This window comes from Bos grunniens, chromosome 20 (assembly GCF_055505025.1).
Source record: "Bos grunniens cultivar Pamir isolate PY7600 chromosome 20, Bosgru_T2T1.0, whole genome shotgun sequence".
Taxonomy (NCBI): Eukaryota; Metazoa; Chordata; class Mammalia; order Artiodactyla; family Bovidae; genus Bos; species Bos grunniens.
The window spans coordinates 73,463,606-73,487,284 of NC_141184.1; the positions used below are offsets into that span (position 1 = coordinate 73,463,606).

At 40.8% G+C, this 23,679-nt stretch overlaps 1 long non-coding RNA gene and 1 other non-coding gene across 3 annotated transcripts; one reads left to right on the forward strand and one right to left on the reverse strand.

Moving 5' to 3' along the window:
• Positions 1-10,440: 10,440 nt before the first annotated feature.
• Positions 10,441-15,769, forward strand: LOC147350806 (uncharacterized). 2 transcript variants are annotated; one of them, XR_015149066.1, is made up of 3 exons: positions 10,441-10,704; positions 13,229-13,393; positions 14,631-15,769. It is a non-coding gene; the product is annotated as an uncharacterized LOC147350806 (long non-coding RNA). The 2 variants fall into 2 exon arrangements; XR_015149065.1 differs by lacking the exon at positions 14,631-15,769 and having other exon boundaries at positions 10,552-10,704; positions 13,229-14,319.
• Positions 15,770-23,572: 7,803 nt separating this feature from the next.
• LOC147350807 (U6 spliceosomal RNA) lies at positions 23,573-23,679 on the reverse strand. Its single transcript, XR_015149289.1, has one exon. It is a non-coding gene; the product is annotated as a U6 spliceosomal RNA (small nuclear RNA).

The following is a 23,679-nucleotide window of genomic DNA, read 5'->3' on the forward strand; positions in this document are numbered from 1 at the left end:
CTTTTTAATCTCTAGAGGAAAAGGTTTGAATGTTTTCTTTTATAGATTTCTTCAGCGCTTTATAATCCTAATGTTCTTTTATATTAATTCTAAATCACTGTTCTTCAATCTGAGCCTGTTCTCTTCTTTTGGGCATCCGTGACAATAATTGAGCTGACCTCAATCCTTGCAAATGTGCTTCCTGTCCTTGTTAATGTACAAACATGGTAACTTTATGCTTTGTAATTTAATTATTGTATATCTAATGATTTACCCCTCATGCTTATTATTTTTAACATCACTATGATATTTTCTAACAGGGGTCCCCAACCTCTGGGCCACAGACCCATTGGTACCTCTCATCAGATCAGCAGTGGCATCACATTAGAAATAAAGTGCACAATAAATGTAATGCTGTAGTTTTTCCAGGAGTCATGTATGGATGCGAGAGTTGAACCATAAAGAAGGCTGAGTGATGAAGAATGGATGCTTTTGAACTGTGGTGTCGGAGAAGACTCTTGAGAGTCCCTTGAACTGCAAGGAGATCAAACCAGTCAATCCTAAAGGAAGTCAGTCCTGATTATTCATTGGAAGGACTGATGCTGAAGCTGAAACTCCATACTTGGGCCACCAGATGTGAAGAGCCGACTCATTAGAAAAGACTGATGCTGGGAAAGATTAAAGGCAGGAGGAGAGGGGGACGACAGAGGACCAGAGGGTAGGAAAACATCACTGACCCAATGGAGGTGAGTGTGAGCCAGCTCCAGCAGATGGCGAAGGACAGGGAAGTCTGGCATGCTGCAGCCCATGGAGTTGCAGAGTCAGAATGACTGAGTGACTGAACTACAATAAAATGCAATGCGCTTGAATCACCCCGAAGCCATCCCTACCTGCCTGTTCCCCCCGTCCATGGAAAACTTCTCTTCTATGAAACTGATCCCTGGTGCCAAAAAGTTTGGGGACCACCGTTTATAAAATTAGCTACCGTGAGTACAATGAGTCATACACTCTTTTAGGAATTTTATACATATTTTCATTTCTTTAATCTTCCCAGTAACTCTAAATTTCGATATAATTATTCAATCAATGTGACTCTGAATGGCCTCACTCCCAAAGCCCCCATGCATCCTTAATGCCGTATTTTCTCTTATCATGTTGCTGAGCTGATTCACTATTGTGAGGCATTTGGGGTTATTTCTGATTTACTGTAGTGATAATTATATCCCATAAACATTTCTTCCCTCATCATCCTGGGTCCCCACATAGCTCAGTTTCTACAGAGTAGCACGTAGCACTGCCCAAAGTAATTTTAAAGATGAATACCAATTTTCATGTTGTCTCTCAAAGAAAAATCACAGGGGATCCAATTCAGAACTCATAACACTACCTACCAGATCCCCTTTCTTCATTCCCCAGTTCTCTCACACTGTATAACTGCTGGAAAAGCAGTTACAGTCTGAACCTCCACAGACTGCCTACACGCCAAAACCCTGCAGCTCTCCTGTCTCCATATGCCCCCCACTGGCTCCTTGCTTTAGAGATCACCGCAGCGTCGTGGGCTGGTCCTTCCCCTGGCCCTCACCACTCTGGTCTGGCTTCTCTATCATTCTAATAACCCATCCCCAAAGGAAAGAAGTCTCATATTATGTTAGTTAGAAATATGGACTGTGCAGAAACAGGCGGAGAGGAAATCTGGGAACATTCATACATGAATACACTTTATTCACTTATTTGTAAATTAAGATTTCTGATTTTTTTTTTCTTTTTTTTTCATTTGAGAGTCCCCCCTCCCCCTTGAATGATAGTGTCCAAAGTGAGATTGATGAGCGCTGAAAAGATCTGGTAACAGTGAATAGTTTTTGTTTTATTTAAAAATCTTTGGTTTGGCTGCACTGGGTCTTTGTTGCAACACAGGCTTTCTCCAGTTGTGGCATGTGGGCTCTTAGTTCCCCGAGCAGGTTATCAACCCTAGTCCCTTGCATTGGAAGGCAGATTCTTTTTATTTATTTGTTTATGGTTGAGCTGCGTCTTCGTTGCTGTGTGCAGGCTTTCCCTAGTTGTCATGAGCATGGGACCACTCCTCCCTACTTGCAGGACGCAGTCTTCCTACTGCAGTGGCTTCTCTGGTTGCAGAGCACAGGCTCTAGGGTGCTTGTGCTTCAGGGGCTGTGGCATGTGGGCTCAGGAGTTGTGGCTCTCAGGCTTACTTGCCTTGCAGCAGGTGGAATCATCCCAGACCAGGGATGGAACCCATGTCCACTGCACTGGCAGATTCTTAACCACTGGACTTCCAAGGAAGGTTTTAATCAAGAAGTACTCCAACTAATTAAAAAAAATAGATCCTATGATTACAAAGAAGTTGACTTGTCATAAGGCTTAAAATACATTTTTCCTTTTATGCCTTTTTTTTTTTTTAAAGGGCTTCCCTGGTGGCTCAGATGGTAAAAGCGTCTGCCTGTAATGTGGGAAACCCAGGTTCGATTCCTGGGTCGGGAAGATCCCCTGGAGAAGGAAATGGCAATCCACTCCAGCACTCTTGCCTGGAAAATCCCATGGACAGAGACGCCTGATAGGCTACAGTCCATGGGGTCGCAAAGAGTTGGAAATGCCTTCACTTCCACTTTCATGCCTTTTTAGGTGGTCAATGTATTTTATGATTAAAACTAAAGTATTATAAAATTCTGATTACTTTATACTAACTAGAAAATATCTATTGATGAAATGCAATAGTGTATAAAATACAAGTAGCCCCAAACTTTCCTGTTTTCTCTTCTCTAATGGACTAAAGAAGAAAAACAGAGGTTTAGACTCTGATAACAGCTCCTTCTGCTGCTAGCTGTTCCCATAAGAACCTTTCTTTTGATTTTGGCCAGCTCTCACGCTCTCATCTTTGATGAGTCACTAATCTTGGGACTGGTTTGGGGTCATCACTGGGGAAAATTGTGAAGTAACCCAAGCGTTTGTTTGGTATGCCCCAGATTGCTTTGGCATGTACTTCCTGTCTCTGGCACTCTTTTTTTTTTTCCAGGCCCTCCTATCAACTTTTCCTTTCCAATCATATCAATCATTTACATATTAGTAGGACTTTAACTTGGAGAAGGCAATGGCACCCCACTCCAGTACTCTTGCCTGGAAAATCCCATGGGCTGAGGAGCCTGGTAAGCTGCAGTCCATGGGGTCACTAAGAGTCAGACACAACTGAGTGACTTCACTTTCTTTTTTCACCTTCATGCATTGGAGAAGGAAATGGCAACCCACTCCAGTGTTCTTGCCTGGAGAATCCAAGGGGAGCCTGGTGGGCAGCCATCTATGGGGTCACACAGAGTCAGACACGACTGAAGCGACTTAGCAGCAGCAGCAGCAGGACTTTAACTGGACCTTCCCAGGTGGTGCTAGTGGTAAAGAATCCACCTGCCAATGCAGGAGACCCAAAAGGCACAAGTTCGATCCCTGGGTCGGGAAGATCCCTTGGAATAGGAAATGGCACCTCATCCCAGTATTCTTGCCTGGAAAATTCCATGGACAGAGGAGCCTAGCCGGCTCAGCAAAGAGTCAGACAAGAGTGAGTGACTGAGAACACACACACACACACAGGACTTTAACCCCATATACTCCCCCTTCTCAGAGATATTTGCTTGTATTGCCTTATCTCTAATTGTGAATGCAAAGGTTTGTTTCTGGTTCTGGAGTTTTAATCACTAATGAGCTGATGTAAACTATGGGCGAAGACTGACTGCCCAGGTGTCTTCTCTTATGGTTGTACAGACAGTCCGTGGCTTAAGATGCTTTGGCTTAGCAACTTTTTGGCTTTACAGTGATGCAAAAGTGATAGACGTTCAGTGGATACCATATTTAAAATTTTGTATTTGGGTTTTTTTGGGGAGGGGTGGCTAGCCATGTGCAGTAGGATACTTATTTATGGTTCTGGGCAGCCACTGAGCCACAGCTCCCAGTCAGCCACTCGGTCACAAGAGTACAGGCCAAATACACTTAAAACCATCAGTACCCAGACAGCCATTCTGGTTTCACATTCAGTGTGCTTGTATACATGCTAAGTTGTGTCAGTCATGTCCAACTCTGTGCAACCCCATGGCCTGTAGCCCACCAGGCTCCTCTGTCTATGGAACTCTCCAGGCAAGAATACTGCAGTGGGTTGCCATTCCCTTCTCCAGGTGTAGTAGTCAATAAATTACATGAACTAGTCAACACTTTCTTCTAAAATAGGCTTTGTGGTAGATGATTTTGCCCAACTGTAGGTTCATGTGAGGGCTTCCCTGGTGGCTCAGTGATAAAGAATACCTCTGTCAATGCAGAGACTCAGGTTTGATTCCTGGGTCAGGAAGATCCCATGGAGGAGGGCACAGCAACCCACTCCAGTATTCTTGCCTGGAGAATCCCATGGACACAGGAGCCTGCTGAGCTACAGTCTATGGGGTCGCAAAACAGCTGGACATGACTGAGCAACTAAACAACAGCAAGGATCATCAGGGTTCATGTAAGCGTTCTGAGCACGTTAAGGTAGACTGGGCTAAGCTAGAATGTTTGGTAGGTTAAGTGTATTATGTGCATTTTTAATTTATGATACTTTCAACTTATGATGGATTAATTGGGATATAGCCCCATCAGAAGTTAAAGATCTACATTTTACAAGTCTGTATATATTCTCAGTTTACGACTATGACCAGCTCCCAAATTTTTCTGTAACTCCAAGTTTTGAGGTCAAGTGCATGTCTATGTCCACACCGGCCTTGCTTGGGCTCACACACACACATGTGAGAAAGAACAGGTAGGTGGCAAAACATGGGGTGTACTTGTTAGGGAAAGAAATGCATGCAATTTGTTAAGAATAAGTTACTAAACTCACTTTCTATGCAGTTCTTTATCTCTTTCATAATGCGTCTCTGGTGTCAGACTAAACCTGGAGCTTTTTTTTTTTTTTGCTTTGCTTTGCTTTTTTTTTTTTCCAGTTTGACAAATGGATGGACACTCAGAGGAGAAGAATCCTGACAGTCCTGTTAGAACGCTGCTCCCTGTCACAGCAAAAGTTCTGCTGTTGAAAGCTTCAGGAGAAAATTCCAGCAGAAGCTCTGGATTTTATGACCAAGCTCCCAAAGGTGTTATCTTTATACATCTTTTCTTTCCTGGACCCCCAAAGCCTTTGTCACTGTGCACAGGCACAGATAAAGAAGCAGGGTTCGGTGTTTTGTAAAGACAGCCTAGAAAACACTGAACCTTGAGGGAAAAAAGAAAGCATGCATACAAAACCGAGCACCGACAAGATGCTCACCGCATTTTGTTTGCACAGTTTGGATTGGCCCCATCTCTTTGTGTCTGGCTGTGCACTTAGTGCTCACAGGAGAGAAAAAGTAAGCCATTGCTAAGTGTCCGTAAAATAGTATTAGCCAGTTGGGGAAATATATACACATGTATATAATGGTTCATCATCAGAATAGCCTTATATTGCACAGCAGAGGACCATAGTAAAACTTAAGAGTGTAGAGTGCAGGCCATTCATAAATAGAAAAGCATGAAATAAGGTGCTAATGTGATAAATACAGAAGCATGTGAGACTAAAGGAGTTCAGAGTGGGCAAATGTGCTCACAGGTTGGAAAAGCATCTGACCATTATTTTCTTACAAATAATTTCACGGTGTATTCAAGTATATTTTTTAAGATATAAAATTGATAGTCATTTTGTTGATTTCTTTTCATAGTCTAGAAAGACCAGAAATTCCCTGTTACTGTGCATTCACAGGGTAACTTTAGTTTTTAAAATTAAGAAAATGAAAAAAAATTAAGAAAATGAAAGCAGTAAGATAGATGATGTATTTAATAATTGGTGCTGGGACAATTGGGCAGTATCTGGAAAAAAATTCTAGAAGGATAAAAGATTGATATGAAATTATGGAAAACCATTCCCTACTCAAAGGAGGGAATTCCCTGGTCCAGTGGTTAAGTCTCTGCTTTTTCACTGCTGAGGGCAGAAGTTCAATCCCTGTTTGGGGAACTAAGATCCTGTAAGCCACCAGGCATGACTAAAGGGGAAAAAAATGTAATTAAAGGAAATCTAGGGAAGGAAGACTTTGTGAGTAATCTATAATATTCAGAGCCTCAAAAGAAAACGTATAACTTAAAATCTTTATTTATTTTATATATTTTGTATATATATTATATATGCTTTATAAATAAAGAAAGCAAGATTTTAAGTTGTGATTATAAAAGTTAAAATTTTCTCCATCGAGAAGAAAACTGTAAATAAATACAGACAGTAAACAGGAGGGAGCTCCCTGGGAGTGGTTAGGACTCAGTGCTTTCACTGATTAGGGCTCAGGTTCAGCCCCTGGCCGGGAGACTATGAATCCACAAGCTGCTGCAGTGTGGCCCCCCAAAATTAAAATAATCTGGGGAAAAACATGTTGCCAGCAAAGGGGTAATTTTCTTATTTTTTAAAGAACGACTATAAATCTACATTAAGAAGAAAAAAAAAAGCAAAGCCTAGCAGAAAAATGAGCAAAGGAAGTGAGCAAGTAGTTCACAGAAAGAAAAGCAGATGTTTTGAAAATAGATAAAATGCTTAGCCTCATTTTCATGCCATCGTTTGTGACTCAGATGGATTTAGTTTCTTTTTTAATGATAACATTTTATATTGTTAGGGGTGTGGGGAAACAAGCACCTTCATGTGTTGCACCTTCATAGATAAATTGATGCAAACACCCAGGAGAGCAATTTGGTAGTACCCAATTTTTAAATAAAGATTCCTGGACATTCCCTGGCGATCCAGTGGCTTTCACTACCAAGGATGTGAGTTTGATCTCTGGTCGGGGAACTGAGATCCTGCAAGCCATGAGACATGGCTAAAAACTTAAAGAAAGCAGGAATAGAAGGAACATACCTCAACATAATAAAAGCTATATATGACAAACCCACAGCAAACATTATCCTCAATGGTGAAAAATTGAAAGCATTTCCTCTAAAGTCAGGAACAAGACAAGGGTTCCCACTTTCACCATTACTATTCAACATAGTTTTGGAAGTTTTGGCCACAGCAATCAGAGCAGAAAAAGAAATAAAAGGAATCCAAATTGGAAAAGAAGAAGTAAAACTCTCACTATTTGCAGATGACATGATCCTCTACATAGAAAACCCTAAAGACTCCACCAGAAAATTACTAGAAATAATCAATGACTATAGTAAAGTTGCAGGATATAAAATCAACACACAGAAATCCCTTGCATTCCTATACACTAATAATGAGAAAACAGAAAGAGAAATTAAGGAAACAACTCCATTCACCATTGCAATGGAAAGAATAAAATACTTAGGAATGTATCTACCTAAAGAAACTAAAGACCTATATATAGAAAACTATAAAACACTGGTGAAAGAAATCAAAGAGGACACTAATAGATGGAGAAATATACCATGTTCATGGATTGGAAGAATCAATATAGTGAAAATGAGTATACTACCCAAAGCAATTTATAGATTCAATGCAATCCCTATCAAGCTACCAACAGTATTCTTCACAGAGCTAGAACAAATAATTTCACAATTTGTATGGAAATACAAAAAACCTCGAATAGCCAAAGCGATCTTGAGAAAGAAGAATGGAACTGGAGGTATCAACCTACCTGACTTCAGGCTCTACTACAAAGCCACAGTTATCAAGACAGTATGGTACTGGCACAAAGACAGAAATATTGATCAATGGAATAAAATAGAAAGCCCAGAGATAAATCCACGCACATATGGACACCTTATCTTTGACAAAGGAGACAAGAATATACAATGGATTAAAGACAATCTCTTTAACAAGTGGTGCTGGGAAATCTGGTCAACCACTTGTAAAAGAATGAAACTAGACCACTTTCTAACACCATACACAAAAACAAACTCAAAATGGATTAAAGATCTAAACGTAAGACCAGAAACTATAAAACTCCTAGAGGAGAACATAGGCAAAACACTCTCCGACATACATCACAGCAGGATCCTCTATGACCCACCTCCCAGAATATTGGAAATAAAAGCAAAAATAAACAAATGGGACCTAATTAACCTTAAAAGCTTCTGCACATCAAAGGAAACTATTAGCAAGGTGAAAAGACAGCCTTCAGAATGGGAGAAAATAATAGCAAATGAAGCAACTGACAAACAACTAATCTCAAAAATATACAAGCAACTCCTACAGCTCAACTCCAGAAAAATAAACGACCCAATCAAAAAATGGGCCAAAGAACTAAATAGACATTTCTCCAAAGAAGACATACAGATGGCTAACAAACACATGAAAAGATGCTCAACATCACTCATTATCAGAGAAATGCAAATCAAAACCACTATGAGGTACCATTTCACACCAGTCAGAATGGCTGCGATCCAAAAGTCTACAAATAATAAATGCTGGAGAGGGTGTGGAGAAAAGGGAACCCTCTTACACTGTTGGTGGGAACGCAAACTAGTACAGCCACTATGGAGAACAGTGTGGAGATTCCTTAAAAAACTGGAAATAGAACTGCCTTATGATCCAGCAATCCCACTGCTGGGCATACACACTGAGGAAACCAGAAGGGAAAGAGACACGTGTACCCCAATGTTCATCGCAGCACTGTTTATAATAGCCAAGACATGGAAACAACCTAGATGTCCATCAGCAGATGAATGGATAAGAAAGCTGTGGTACATATACACAATGGAGTATTACTCAGCCATTAAAAAGAATACATTTGAATCAGTTCTAATGAGGTGGATGAAACCGGAGCCTATTATACAGAGTGAAGTAAGCCAGAAGGAAAAACATAAATACAGTATACTAACGCATATATATGGAATTTAGAAAGATGGTAACAATAACCCGGTGTACGGGACAGCAAAAGAGACACTGATGTATAGAACAGTCTTATGGACTCTGTGGGAGAGGGAGAGGGTGAGAAGATTTGGGAGAATGGCATTGAAACATGTAGAATATCATGTAGGAAACGAGTTGCCAGTCCAGGTTCGATGCACGATGCTGGATGCTTGGGGCTGGTGCACTGGGACGGCCCAGAGGGATGGTATGGGGAGGGAGGAGGGAGGAGGGTTCGGGATGGGGAACACATGTATACCTGTGGCGGATTCATTTTGATATTTGGCAAAACTAATACAATTATGTAAAGTTTAAAAATAAAATAAAATTAGAAAAAAAAAAAAAAAAACCCAAGATTACCTTTGGCCAGTAGTTTCACTTCTTGGAATTTGTCTGATGGGTATACTTCAACACATGCAAAATGTATGTCTATATAAGAATATTGCATCATTGTTTGTAGTAGCAAAAGGTTGGAAACAATGGAAATGTCTGCTAATAGCAGACTGGTTGCAACTATCTCCTCAATATATCATCAATAAAACAACAAAGGTGCAGAATTATCCTACCACTTTGGAAGAATAAAAGAATGTATCCATATTTGTTGCTCTTCTGGAATGGCACACAAGAAGCCAGTAACAATGGTTACATTCACAGAGGGAAATGAGTGGCTATATGACAAGGATGAGAGAGGCTTTTTTTTTTTTTACAGTGTGCCCCTTGGTATCTTTGAATTTAGTATTGATGTACACATATTATTCTAAAATTGAAACAATTTGTTTTTTAAAAAAACATAGTGTTTTAAATGCCCAGTAATAGAGTATCATTCTGCCATATAAAGAATTATTAGGCAGTCATTAGAAAACATGTTTTGGAAGAACAGAGATGCTTATTATGTATAAAATGAAGAAAGCATGATTTTAAATTGCATGCAGTTTCCCAATTTTGCTTTCATATATACCTGAAAAACAGAAAGGAAAATAACTCTACCAGCTTGTTGATAATGTTTGGTCATCTCTGATTGACAGGGTTCTGGGTATTGTTTTTCTTCAGGTTTCTCAGAATTTTCCATGTTTTTCACAATGAGAATGTTATCATTCCAGGGAGATGTGATACGAAATAGATAATCTTATCATCTAGGTGTACCATATGTCAATCTTGGTAGATTTCAACATTTTATTTTATTTCCCAGAACTGACTGTGAGGCAATTGTTCTTTAGCTAGATTTAAAGTAAACAATAAAGTCATTGCACCAAGATGAGCTTTGAGCTGTTTGAAAATGTGGTGGTGGTTGTCTTACAGTTTTGAAAGAGCTTCCCCACCCTCAACTTTCCTCATTCCTGTTTAGTTTTAAACAAACAAAAAGCAGCAAAAATCAAAAACAAAGCAAAATTTTATCTATCCCCAGTGCAGGGGGGGAACCCCAACTTAACTACCCAGGTCTAAACCCGATCTAAGTCAAAAGAGGAAAAGAATGAGAGTTGAGAAAAACTTTCTCCCCATCCCCTCCCTCCCAAACCCCACATCTTGATTGAATTAACTAACCATATGAGGATTAAGGGCAGTGCAGTTTCATTCTGGGTTGCACAAAGTGGTTGTGATCTCTGTTTCTGCCTGCAGTGTTGTGTAAGATCCTCTAAGCCTTTTCCTCCATCTAGATCCTGAACCTACTGTTTCTCCTATTTGTGCCCCACCTCTGCTTCCCTCTCCCCTACATGTCTTATCTTCAGCTCATAAAATAATCCTGGACATAACACACTGGCCACCTGATGCGAAGAGCTGACTCATTTGAAAAGACCCTGATGTTGGGAAAGATTGAAGGCAGGAGGAGAAGGGGACAACAGAGGATGAGATGGTTGGATGGCATCACCAACTCAATGGACGTGAGTTTGGGTAACTTTGAAACTCCGTACACAATGGATGGAAGGAGGGAGGAAGACGGACAGATAGATAAACAGATGGATGGGTAGTGAGTTCCATTACAGAGTGTTCTGCTCCTTTTGGGGGCACTCAAACATTATTTATTATTGAGTTAACCTTGAAAAAGAGGCCAGTTTTCCAAAGATGAAATGAATGTGAAGACTAGTTACCATCTCTGCAATTCATGTTAAGAGATATGGAATGCCTAGTCTGAACTTTATATATGGACTTGACTCTAGTTTCTACTAAGACTTATTTAAAACCTGGAATAACTTATTTTTAAAACTACTACACATAATAGGGTCACCTCCACCATTTTCTGGATATGTAGGATTGACCATAATGCTATGAAAGTGGAATGTACAGAATACTTTTTAAAAAATGTATTAATTTGGCTGCACCAAGTGTCAGTTGCAGCACGTAGAATCCAGTTCCCTAACTAGGGATCAAACCCTGGCCCCCTGCACTGAAAGCATAGAATCTTAGCCACTAGACCACCAGGGAAGTCCCCACGACAAATACTTAATGCTTCATTGAATCTTAAAGGCTATTTAGGACACATCAATATAGTATTAGTCATTGTGTTCCCTTTATATATTTAGGTAAATCATAAGCATGTAGGGAAAACAGAAGCATATCATGAAAAAAATGAGCAATGTGCCAACTGGAGTTTCTGTAGCCTTCACACAACGTTCATATGCAGACTCCCAGAGATCCTTCAGTTCAATTCAGTTCAGTCACTCAGTCGTGTCTGACTTTTTGTGACCCCATGAATCGCAGCACACCAGGCCTCCCTGTCCATCACCAACTCCTGGAGTTTACCCAAACTCGCGTCCATTGAGTTGGTGATGCCATCCAACCATCTCATCCTCTGTTGTCCCCTTCTCCTCCTGCCTTCATTCTTTCCCAACATCAGGGTCTTTTCAAATGAGTCAGCTCTTCGCATCAGGTGGCCAAAGTAATGGAGTTTCAGCTTCAACATCTGTCCCTCCAATAAACACCCAGGACTGATCTCCTTTAGGATGGACTGGTTGGATCTCCTTGCTGTCCAAGGCACTTTTAAGAGTCTTCTCAAACACCACAGTTCAAAAGCATCAATTCTTTGGCGCTCAGCTTTCTTTATAGTCCAACTCTCACATCCATACATGACTACTGGAGAAACCATAGCCTTGGCTAGACAGACCTTTGTTGGCAAAGTAACGTCTCTTCTTTTTAATATGCTGTCTAAGTTGGTCATAACTTTCCTTCGAAGGAGTAAGCATCTTTTAATTTCATGGCTTCAATCATCATCTGCAGTGATTTTGGAGCCCAGAAAAATAGTCAGCCACTGTTTCTCCATCTATTTTGCCATGAAGTGATGGGACCGGATGCCATGATCTTAGTTTCCTGAATGTTGAGCTTTAAGCCAACTTTTTCACTCTCCTCTTTCATCAAGAGGCTCTTTAGTTCTTCTTGACTTTCTGCCATAAGTGTGGTGTCACCTGCATATCTGAGGTCATTTATATTTCTCCCAGCAATCTTGATTCCAGCTTGTGCTTTCTCCAGCCCAGCATTTCTCATGATGTACTCTGCATATAAGTTAATAAGCTGGGTGACAATATACAGCCTTGATGTACTCCTTTTCCTATTTGGAACCAGTCTGTTTTTCCATGTCCAGTTCTAACTGTTGCTTCCTGACCTGCATACAGGTTTCTCAAGAGGCAGGTCAGGTGGTCTGGTATTCCCATCTCTTTCAGAATTTTCCACAGTTCGTTGTGATCCACACAGTCAAAGGCTTTGGCATAGCCAGAGATCTTTAGGAAGTTCCGAAGTCTTTTCTGAAGCTTAGTTTCCCCATTTGCAAGGGGAGAATATTAATTATACTACCCTTCAGGTTGTGACGAGGATGGTTAATAGGTGCTCAATAAATATTAGTTGACTTGGATTCTGTCTGAATTAACATTTAAAAAAAGAAAAGAAAAGAAAAAGGGGTACCTAAAGCCAGTGCTCTGTGAGAACCTGGAGGGATGGGATGGGGAGGGAGGTGGAAGTGGTGTTCAGGTTGGAGGGGACACATGTATACCTATGGCCAATGTATGGCAAAACCATCATAATGTTGTAATTATCCTCCAATTAAAAAAAAATCTTCCTGCCTTGTTAGGAAGCACTTCAGGTAAGAGGTAACTTGGTTGTGATTTGGAAAAAAAGGACCAAAAAGAAACTACTTGTGAATTCCAGGCCTGGTTTATCAAGTTAAAATTATGTTTGCTCTGATTCATTCATGAATGAATCCATGAATCCACTTCCCCAGTGGCTCAGTGGTAAAGAACCTGCCTGCAATGCAGAGAAGTGGATTCGATCCCTGGGTCAGGAAGATCCCTTGGAGGAGGGCATGGCAACCCACTCCAGAAAAAAAAATAAAGAAGTTCTCTCAGTACCAGGGTGACGGCTCAAAACCTAGAGAAAGTGGACATGTAACCTGAATAGTTTTTTACATTGTTTCTCCAGGTGAGCTGGCATTGGAAGAATTTAACTGAACTGGATCACCTCTGGATTCTAAAATGTTTATGGTTTAACTGGTATATCAATGTCTCCCCAGCTCCCTATGAGCAGGGTGTATGGAAGAAGCATTATATTCAAATGGTGAAAGAACTCCATGTTACCAAGCCCAAGGTAAATTTGGGAAAAGAAGAATTCCTAACATCAGCTACTTAGGAATTCTAGAACTAAGTTGGAGAAGGCCATTGTTTCAAAAGAAATATACCATGACCTCAAAATTCCCTTGTTCTAAGAACTTAACAGCTCTTTTCAAGATATCCATGTTAGTTGAAAGTAATCTGACACTCACAAACCACAGTTCCACCAGGTTATGACTTGGAGCTCCTCATTCTCTCCAGATTCCTGGATTTCTGTGTCTCTGATGCCTACAGTACACAATTCTGACACTGGGATTCTGTGGGTAATGTGCAGTATTTATTACCTATGGGTCATCAAATTTTACTTAACTAATTCAAATTTTCTGTGATTCTACCAGGCAAACTGAATGTTTATGTTTCTATCATTAATAAAGAAAAGTTTGCAAAAATTAGTAATTAGGAAATGGCATAATGGGCATATTAAAGTTCTTTTCACTTTAGAAACTAGCAATGTAAAGTCCTTACATAGAATTGTAAACAGTAAACAGTATGAGCATAAATTTTTCTAGTGGTTTTCTATGCATTGCAACCAATGTTTATGTTCATTCTTATAGTCACAGTTAATTAGATAACTTATGGGAAATTTGTATGAGCTTTTTCTTTATGGCATGATCCATATACATGCACAGTTGTGCATTGTGTTGTATAATAGAAGAGTTCCTGAAAATTATGTGTAAATTACAATTTTAAAATTATTTTTAAAACCACGGGGATTTTTTTTATTTATAGAAAAGCTGCAGTGGATCCTTTTTGAGTTGGAGAATCCTTTTGAAATATGAATAGTTGGCTCTTAACATGCTGATGTACGTTTCATTTTATTGTGTTTACTTGAAGTAGAAACCCTCTACATTTAATATAGTAATAAACTGCATAATTAATATTGTTATAATTACAATGATAAAAGCAGTCTTTCTGATTTCAGTGATGGCTGTTCTTCATGAGAATTTCTTTTAAAAAGAAAAATGTACAGTGCAGTGGTGGAAGAGTTATTTTAAAAATTACAATAGCTATGACTCCTTTTATCACAAGGCTTTCCTTAACTCTCATTCAACATCACTCATAGCCAGGGAAAGGCTTCAATAGCTGACGCGTGGGCTGTTCTGGGACAGAGGAGAGAAAAGTGATCAACCAGGTTGTAGAATGAAAAAAGGTTTTGAGTATTGTATGTAATACTGATTTTAATACTTGGTCTTCAACAATAACTCTTTTTCCAGAAACCATTTATGCACTTCCCTGGTGGCTCAGACGGTAAGGAATCCACCTGCAATGCAGGAGATGCAGGTTTGATCCCTGGGTTGGGAGGATCCCCTGGAGAAGAGAATGGCCACCCACTCCAGTATTCTTGCCTGGAGAATCCCCATGGTTGGAGGAGCTTGGTGGGATACAGTCTGCAGGATCATAAAGAGTCGGACATGATTGAGCAACTGTTGGAGGCCAGCGTGAGGCACTCCGCCCGTGGCAAAGGTCATGAGGAAGGAGGCTCGACATACGCAAAGGCGGGATCGAGCCCCAGGAGTCCCCCTGGAAATCCTCGAGCATCTACCCCCATAACCAGAGCCTGTCTACTTTACTACTTTGTACTCTCACCTACACCTCTGACTTTATGGGGGGCTGTCCCCCACCACCTCGTTTGGAGAAGGAGTTAACTTAGAGCTCCAGTTAACAAAAACTCCTGGGTGCGACAAGGGTGTTTTAACCTACAAACTCCTCTGAAGGTTCTCTAGCCTGCCTGACAGGCTTGTCGGGCCACATGTGATTGCTCACAGCCTCCCAACCGTGAGAGGCACAAGATGCTTTAAACCTTCTAAAAACAGATTCCTTAGAAAAGTTAGAAAACCATTAGTATAAGTATAGTGGGCTGATTAGAAATTGTATTGCTGAAGGGTTTTTCATTTGTTGAGCCAATGTTTGTTGCTAAGTCTCCACATTCCCTGCCCTTACACACATTAATGAATATATAGAAGAAATAAGTATTAACCTTTGATATTAATCACGTTAGACCTTAGGCTAAGTAAATTCTTTCCTTAATTAAAACCCACTACACCCTCACCCTATAGGAATGTAACTTTATCTGGTACCTTCGGAAGGTGGAGTCTTTTTGAAGAATAATCACCCCTGGAGAAATAAGTGTCCTGGTTGACTGACCGCTGTCACAAGGAGAGGGTCATAAATCGTCAGCAGGCCCCCTGGCCAGAAGATGATGTAAATACCCCTAAGACCTCTGTATACATTTGTATGAAGCACCTGACTTTGATAAAAGTCAGGACTGCTGACCCCACATGACTTTTGTATAACACCTCAGTGTATAAAAACAGACCCTGGAAAATAGAGAATCGGGATCAGTTTCTCGAAATACTGGTCTCCCCATGTCACTTTCTCTCTCAAACTCTGGCTGAGTCTCCATATGGAGCGCAGAACCCGCCATGCTTACTAATTATGCCTAGGCTTCTAAGATCCGACCGGGGAGGCCTCAGTGTCTCCTCTCCTTTGGGAGAACGGAAGGATGCCTGTGGCCTACGTAAGTGGTGCAAGCTTCTTGTCTTGAAGTTTTATTGGTCTCCCACGTAAACCAAGCTACTCAGCCTCTTTTCTCCACTGAATTTTCCTACTGAGCTATCCTCATTCTATTACTCTTTACATCTCTAATTAATATCTAATTGAAGCTATTGTATCCTTATCCTCGCCGACACCGTCCCCGCTTCGAACTCCCTGGATCAGCCGGGCTGGACCTCGGCAAGCAACTAACACACACATATTTTAAGGTGATGAATAGTTCTGATACAAGAAAGTTGCCACATTGTTGCTTAGTATTTCATTTCTTTAGGGAGTAGTTTGTTATAGTAAATTTCAGTTTTTCTATTAAAGAAAAAATTGCAAATTAAACCTGGTAAGATATAAAAAAGGAATAATACATGATGACCAAGTGGGATGTATCCAAGGAGAGTAAGGTTGGCACAATATTAAAAAATCAGTCCATGTAATTCACAGAATAAAAGACAAAAGATGTTTGGTTATTTCAATATATGCAAACAAAAGCATTTAATTTTTTTTTCATCATTTGCCATTTTAAAAAGTCTCAAATGGCTTTGGGTAAAGGGAACAAAGTTTTTGTTTACTTAACAGAAAAGTCATCAGTTTTCATTATTATCTATTCTGTTAATGGGTCAAATATTTTGTACTTTTCAGAATTAATGATGTTTATTTATGTATATAGTTAAGAGCATTCATGCCCAAATTTTCTCCCCTGAAAATGCTTTTTTATTATCATGTATTCTTTATTACCAGTGGTGTTAAACAAGATATCTTCCAGCAAAAATAGATTTCATTCCATATAAACTCAGAAAAATGAAATGAATGTCCATCTTATTTTATTTATTTTATTTTTTTGGCCACCCCGTGTGACTTGGGCTTTTAGTTCCCTGACCAGGGACTGAACTCCTGCTCTTGGCAGTGAAAGTGTGGAGTCCTCACCACTGGACCACCAGGGAATTCCTTGAATGTCCATTTTAAGTGAGATCCGCACTGTGCTGTGCTTAGTTGCTGAGTCGTGTCCAACTCTTTTCAGCCCCATGGCCTGTAGCTCACCAGGCTCCTCTGACCATGGGGATTCTCCAGGCAAGAGTACTGGAGTGGGTTGCCAGGATTCACACAAAACACTGAACACTAATCTTGTAATGAGCCATCTATTATATAAAAGTAAAATGTCTTCTTACTCTACTTACAATCACTCACTAAATCAGTAAATATGTATTAAATACTGTTATGTGCTAGCTGCTAAGGGTACAATGGTCTTAACCCCACTTTCTGGGAGTCTAGTCTATGGCCCAGGACAGAAACAGATAGTTACCACACTGAATACGAAGTACTATCCTGTAAGAGAAACATGCACAAAGAAAGAGCAGTTGAAACAAGGATAAGAAACTAACTGATTCTGCTTGGAGGAACTTGGGGAATTTTTAAATTTTCACAAACAATTTAAGCAAACCAATTTACTGAGCAAAGCTTCCCTAATCTCTTAAGGAAAAAAAAATTAAACCTTTAATGGCTTCTCAACGTAGCAGTATCTCTTCCCTTAGGCTACAACCACATAAAAACCCTTACGAATTTTACATACAAATAAACAAGACTTTCATTTTGGGCAATTAAAAAATAGACTTTTCAAAAAAAAAAAAAAAAGACTTTCATTTCCCAATTCTTTAGGAATGGCTGAAGTTTTGATAATTGATAAAATCTATAGTTTACCCCTACATAATGGAAATTATTTCTGTGTTTTAGATAGGTAGAACAGGGTACTGTTTTTAAGAACATATATTGTTATGAACAAACTAACTGCAGTTGTGGAATAACTGTATAATGATATGGCAGGAGAGGTGGCGAGACAGGATAGAGAAGCTCACTGTGTGGCCTGAAGCTGGAGAGTCCTGGATTCAAATTCTGACCCTGGGTCTTACTGCTTATGTCTTCACAGTAGTAGTGGGAAATTTTATCAGTTTATCTTACCTTCAGTTTTCTCTTCTATAAAATTGAAGCAGTTACGATTACCTTTTAAATTTATTATGAAGGTTAAATAAAGTAATGTAGGAACGGGACTTTCCTGGTGGTCCAGTGGTTAAGACTCTGTGCTTCCAATGTAAGCGGTGCAGGTTCGATCCCGGTAGGGGGAACTAAGATCCCACATGCCTCACTGTATAACCCCCCTCAAAAAATAATAAGGTAGGAATACTTCCTGAGACAGTGCCTGGCACATACAAGTACCTCTGGGTTGGTGGCTGCTATAATCACTGCCACCATTATCAGTGCCATCATGGTGATGATGATTTTTTTGAAGGATTTATTTATTTATTTATTTATTTTTGGTTACAAAGGGTCTTCGTTACTGCCCTTGGGCATTCTGTAGTTGCAGTGAACAGGGGCTATTCTTTACCTTCTGTGCTCAGGATTCTTATTGCGATGGCTTCTCTTGTTGCAGAGCACAGACTCTAGAGCTCTGGCTCAGTGGTTGTGGCACACGGGCATATGGAATCTTCCTGGACCAGGGATTGACCCAGCGTCCCATGCATTGGCAGGCAGATTCTTAATCACTAGACCACCAGGGAAGTCCATGTTCTTTGTTTTACTTTTGTTATTATTATAGTGTTTTGAGAACAGAAATAATTTTCTCCTTCTGCTGCTGCTGCTGCTAAGTCTCTTCAGTCGTGTCTGACTCTGTGCGACCCCATAGACAGCAGCCTACCAGGCTCCCCTGTCCCTGGGGTTCTCCAGGCAAGAACACTGGAGTGGGTTGCCATTGCCTTCTCCGACAAACTATGAGCACAATCGGACATTTCTCTGGCTTAAAAAACAAAACAAAAATCAAAGGCTAAACAGAAACCCTCTCTCTGGGTTTTTGACATTTACCATCTGTCACCCTCTAGCAGGGCTTGCTTAAGTTAAAACAGTCATAAATTAAAGACTTCAAAAGTTGTGCTCATTCAAGCCGAAAGGGAAACCAGGGCAAAGTAAACACGGATGGAACACCATTAAGCTACGAGTAGGTGAAGTGTGCGATTATATGGACCTACTTGTGTGTGTTATTTGCTCAGTCATGTCTGACTCTTTGCGACCCTGTGGACTGTAGCCTGCCAGGCTTCTCTGTCCATGGAATTCTCCAGGCAAGAATACTGGAGTGGGTTGCCATTTCCTCCTCCAGGGGATCTTCTGACCCAGGGATTGAACCTGGGTCTCCTGCATTGCAGGTGGGTTCTTTACCATCTGAGCCACCAGGGAAGCATACTTGTGTGGTTTCTGTAAATATGCTAATTAGAATCACTATTTCTGCTTAATTATGATAAGGAGCATTAAGGCATAATTAAACCCTCCAAAAGTGAGCTGGGATGTTTGACTCAACATTGGTGTCTATGATATGCGTGCATGCTCAGTCTTGTCTGACTCTTTGCAACCCCATGGACTGTAGCCTGCCAGGCTCCTCCTTTCCATGGAATTTTCCAGGCAAGAATACTGCAGTGGGTTGCCATTTCCTACTCCAGGTGATCTTTCAGACCCAGGGATCGAACCCGAGTCTACTGCATCTCCTGCCTTGGCAGGCAGAGTCTGTACCACTCTGCCACTGGGGGAGCCTTGTGGCTGTTCAGGCCGCAGACTGCAGGTGGCTAAGGCCCCCTCCCTCCACTGCGCCAGTTTGCCACGCCCCCCGCCCACCACACTCCTACATGAGGCAAGGTGATTGTGAAAATGAAATACTAGCTATGGGGCCTGAGAGGAGAGGAACTGGGTTTTGAGGAAATTCATTTAGGGGACATAAAGAAAATAAGGAGTAAATAAAATCTGACAATAAAATGGATAATGAAGGACCTACTGTACAGCACAGGGAACTCTGCTTAATGTTATGTGGCAGCCTGGGTGGGAGAGGGGCTTGGGGGAGAATGGACACATGAATACATACATCTGAGTCCCTTTGCTGTCCACCTGAAGCCATCACAACATTGTTAATCGGCTGTACTCCAGTGTAAAATAGAAAGCTGAAAACGAAACAGAAACGACAAGTGCAGCTGTGGAGAGAGTGTGGTAGACACAGCCCAGGTGTGATTAAAGTGGAGAAAATCACAGATTCATTAGATAGAAAGTTCTTGCATCATTTAGACAGGTTTATCTAGGAAGATTCAGGAGGAACTAGAGAAACAGGGGAGCAGGAAAAACTTAGGGGAGTGCCTTACAGAGCCAGGATGAGAAGGACAGATCACCAGCGCCCAGGGAGGACCTGAGGCCTGAACACTGGTGTGCACCCTGCCCCTCAAAGTGGGAAGAGGCGTGTGATGCTAGGGGAGGTTAAAGCTTTGTGAGATGGGGCAGTTAGACAAACAGCGTGGGTGTGAAGGACAAAGAACATTCCTTTGAATATCCCTAAACTTTTTGGCACCAGGGACCAGTTTTATGAAAGGGGATTTTCCCCATGAATTGGAGAAGTGGGGAAGGTTTCAGGATGATTCAAGTGCATTACATTTATTGTGTACTTTATTTCTATTATTATTACATCAGCTCCACCTCAGATCATCAGGTATTAGATCCCGGAGGTTGGGGACCCCTCTCTCAGCTGTCTCTCCAGGGCATGGCTATCAGGTCACTGAGGCATCTTCTCTGCCTGTCATTACTTAGAGCCTTCAAATAAGAGAATTATCCCCCCAAACAGAAACATTCTCAAAGAAACAGTTTCAAATCTGTGTATATTGGGTAAGTAAGTGGGTGGTGTTTTCTACTATTATTAGGTTTGAGTTTCAAGGGTACCTGATTCCCCTTTGAATTCTAGTACTGCCTCATCATAGCTGCTTCATTGAACCACCTTTTGGTGTGAATCATTGATAGAAGCTAGCCTTTCCATGTGGCTCAGTGGTAAAGAATCCACCTGCCAATACTGGAGACACGGGTTTGATCCCTGGGTCACGAAGATTCCCCTGGGAGAGGAAATGACCACACATTCCAATATTCTTGCCTGGGAAAATCCTATGGACAGAGGAGCCTCGAGGGCTACAGTCTGTGGGGTCCCAAAGAGTTGGATATGACTGAGTGAATCTCTATTTGATTACTAATGTTTTATCATTTTGAAGTTGATTTATTAAAATTATGTAAACATCAAGGTATGTTCATTCCCATTAGTTTTTTGTTGTAGTGGTTGTTTGTTTGTTTTGCTTTTTGGCCACACTATGTGGCATGTGGGATCTTAATTTCCTGACCATGGATTGAACCTGTGACCCCCCTGCATTGGAAGCTCAGAATCTTAACCACTGGACCATTAAAGAAATCCCATCATTAGTTATTATAATAAAATTCCAGACAGAACAAAGCCTTGAAAGAAATACAAGCACTACAGGACAGCCAGGTGCCACCTTAAACTTCAGAGATTTTCCCATGTTGAGTAAAGACGTGAAAAAAATAATTGTTTGAAATCTTAACAGCTGGCCCCATGATTCCTTTTTGGGAAGAGGAAGGAGGGAGCTGTCTCCTTGGGGAAAGCCACTGAGGAGCTAATGCTACAGGCACCTGGACTCCAGGGGAGGGAAAACCTGCCAGGCTGGAGATTAGAGGAAGAGTTTCTTGTTTCTGCTCCTGCAAGGAGAGGGGAGTAGGGGCAGAGGGCAGAAAGGAAAGAAATAAGACCATGAAAGAAAAGCCAGCCGGATGGATGGAAGCTGAGCCCGGTCAGGGGAAAATGACATGTCAGTGTTAGATGGTAACCCAGCCATTCCCAATCAAATTTGTTCCCTATTACTGGGATGTAAAGCCTGACTTCCATCTCTTTACACACGGAAGCAAGATCTCAGTAGTCTAGAAACCAAGAAAGCCCTTCAGGACGATTTACAAAAACCAAGGTGGGGAGGGTAGAACTTCCCTGGCAATCCAGTGGTTAAGACTTCACGCTTTCAGGGGGTGAAGGTTTGATCCTTGGTAAGGGAACTAAGATCCTACACACTGAACTTGGCCAAGGGAGGGAAAAATGCTATTCTTAAAAATAAAACCAAGAGAGGTGGGCTTTGGGCTTCCCAGGGCTGGAATTGGGACCCAGCTGAACTGACATCTTATTTTTCTTTCCTTTTCCCTACCAAGTTAAGTATAAAAACAAATACCTTTTTGTCTCACGCTCAGCTTTTTTTTCTTGAAGGTTAGAAGTCCTCACTTTGCAGGTTTTGATTTAGCCAAGGATTTCAAAAAACTTTCTGTTCACAGCGTTCAGCTAAAAACAAGTAACAAAAGCTTGCCTGCTTACTCTAATTGCTTTAGATTAAGACCTTATCTTGCCTGGTTCTCCTCCCCTTAACTCCAGCCTCTGTGGTTACTGTCTTGACCTCCTTCCAGGATAACTTGATTCTTGATGTCCTGATTGTTTTTTCAAGTCTTTAAGCTTTCTCACTCCCCGCCCCCCCCCCCCCCCCATTCTGGATTAAGAGAGGAAGAGAAAGGATTATTCTCTAAAGCAATTCATGGTTCATGTCTAAGAAAAAACAATGGTTTAAGAATTGGGAAACCCCAGGTTCTGGCCTTAGCTCTACTGTTGACTAGCAGACACACAAGCTATTTCTAAAATAAATTAGAATTGCATCTTTTTTTTAAATAATTGAGGTTTCTTTTAAATATTTAATTTATTGAGTATTTATTTCACTGCACCGGGTCTTAGTTGCAGCACATAAGATCAATCTTCCTTGTGGCATGTGGGATCTAGTTCCCTGACGAGGGATCGAGCCCACACCACTGCATTGGGAGCACAGAGTCTTAGCCACTGGACCACATGGGAAGTCCTTGAAATACCTCTTTAATGTCTATTCCAGGCTCAAGTCTGAATCTCTGGACCCTCATAGTTTCCCACCACATTTATTCTCTGCTTTCCCCCAGTACCAAGAAAGAATCTGGTGTATTCATGAATCCTAATTCCAAATCATTAAAAACTGGTTTCTGTCTCCTTTTTTTTTTCCTTCAAACTTTAGAAAACCTAAATAATTAAAACAGAAGAACTTATAAAACATAGTTTATACAGTGGTTTTCTTGCAAGCAGTCTTTAATAGACTTCTTTCAAATTCTGACAAATACACTAGGTGTTTGGTTTGGATATGCAGAACTAAAAATATCTAAAGGAGAGATTTTTAATTACTTAGTTCAATCTGTGAAATTCCTGCGAATTCTATCTGGAAGAAAGAATAAGAAAGAATATGGGGGACTTCCCTGGTGTTCCAGTGGCTAAGACACTAGTCCCAATGTAGGGAGCCTGGGTTTGATCCCTGGTCAGGAAACTAGATTCCACATGCCACAGTGAAGACCTGAAGAAGCCAAATAAATAATGATAAATAAAGAAAATTTAGGAGCAAAACAACAATATATATTTTTAACAAATAGAATATGGGCTTTGCAGTCTGAGAGACCTGGCCTTTTTCTTTTTCATGGTAGCAAGCAAACAGGATTTATTTCAGAGAGAAAGTACAAAACTCTCAGCATAGACACAGAGGAGGTGAAGTGCCCCAGACCGGGGCTTTGCAGTGCAACTTTAGATAAGTTATGTAACCTCTCTGAGCCTCAACTTTTAAAGACATTTCCCTGTTTTATTCATACTTTTTTAACTTTATTTTTTAATTGGAGGAAAATCGCTTTACAATGTTGTGATGGTTTCTGCCATAAAAACATGAAATGCTTCACCAATTTGCATGTCATCCTTGAGCAGGGGCCATGCTAATCTTCTTTGTATCATTCCAATTTAAGTATATGTGCTGCCAAAGTGAGCAC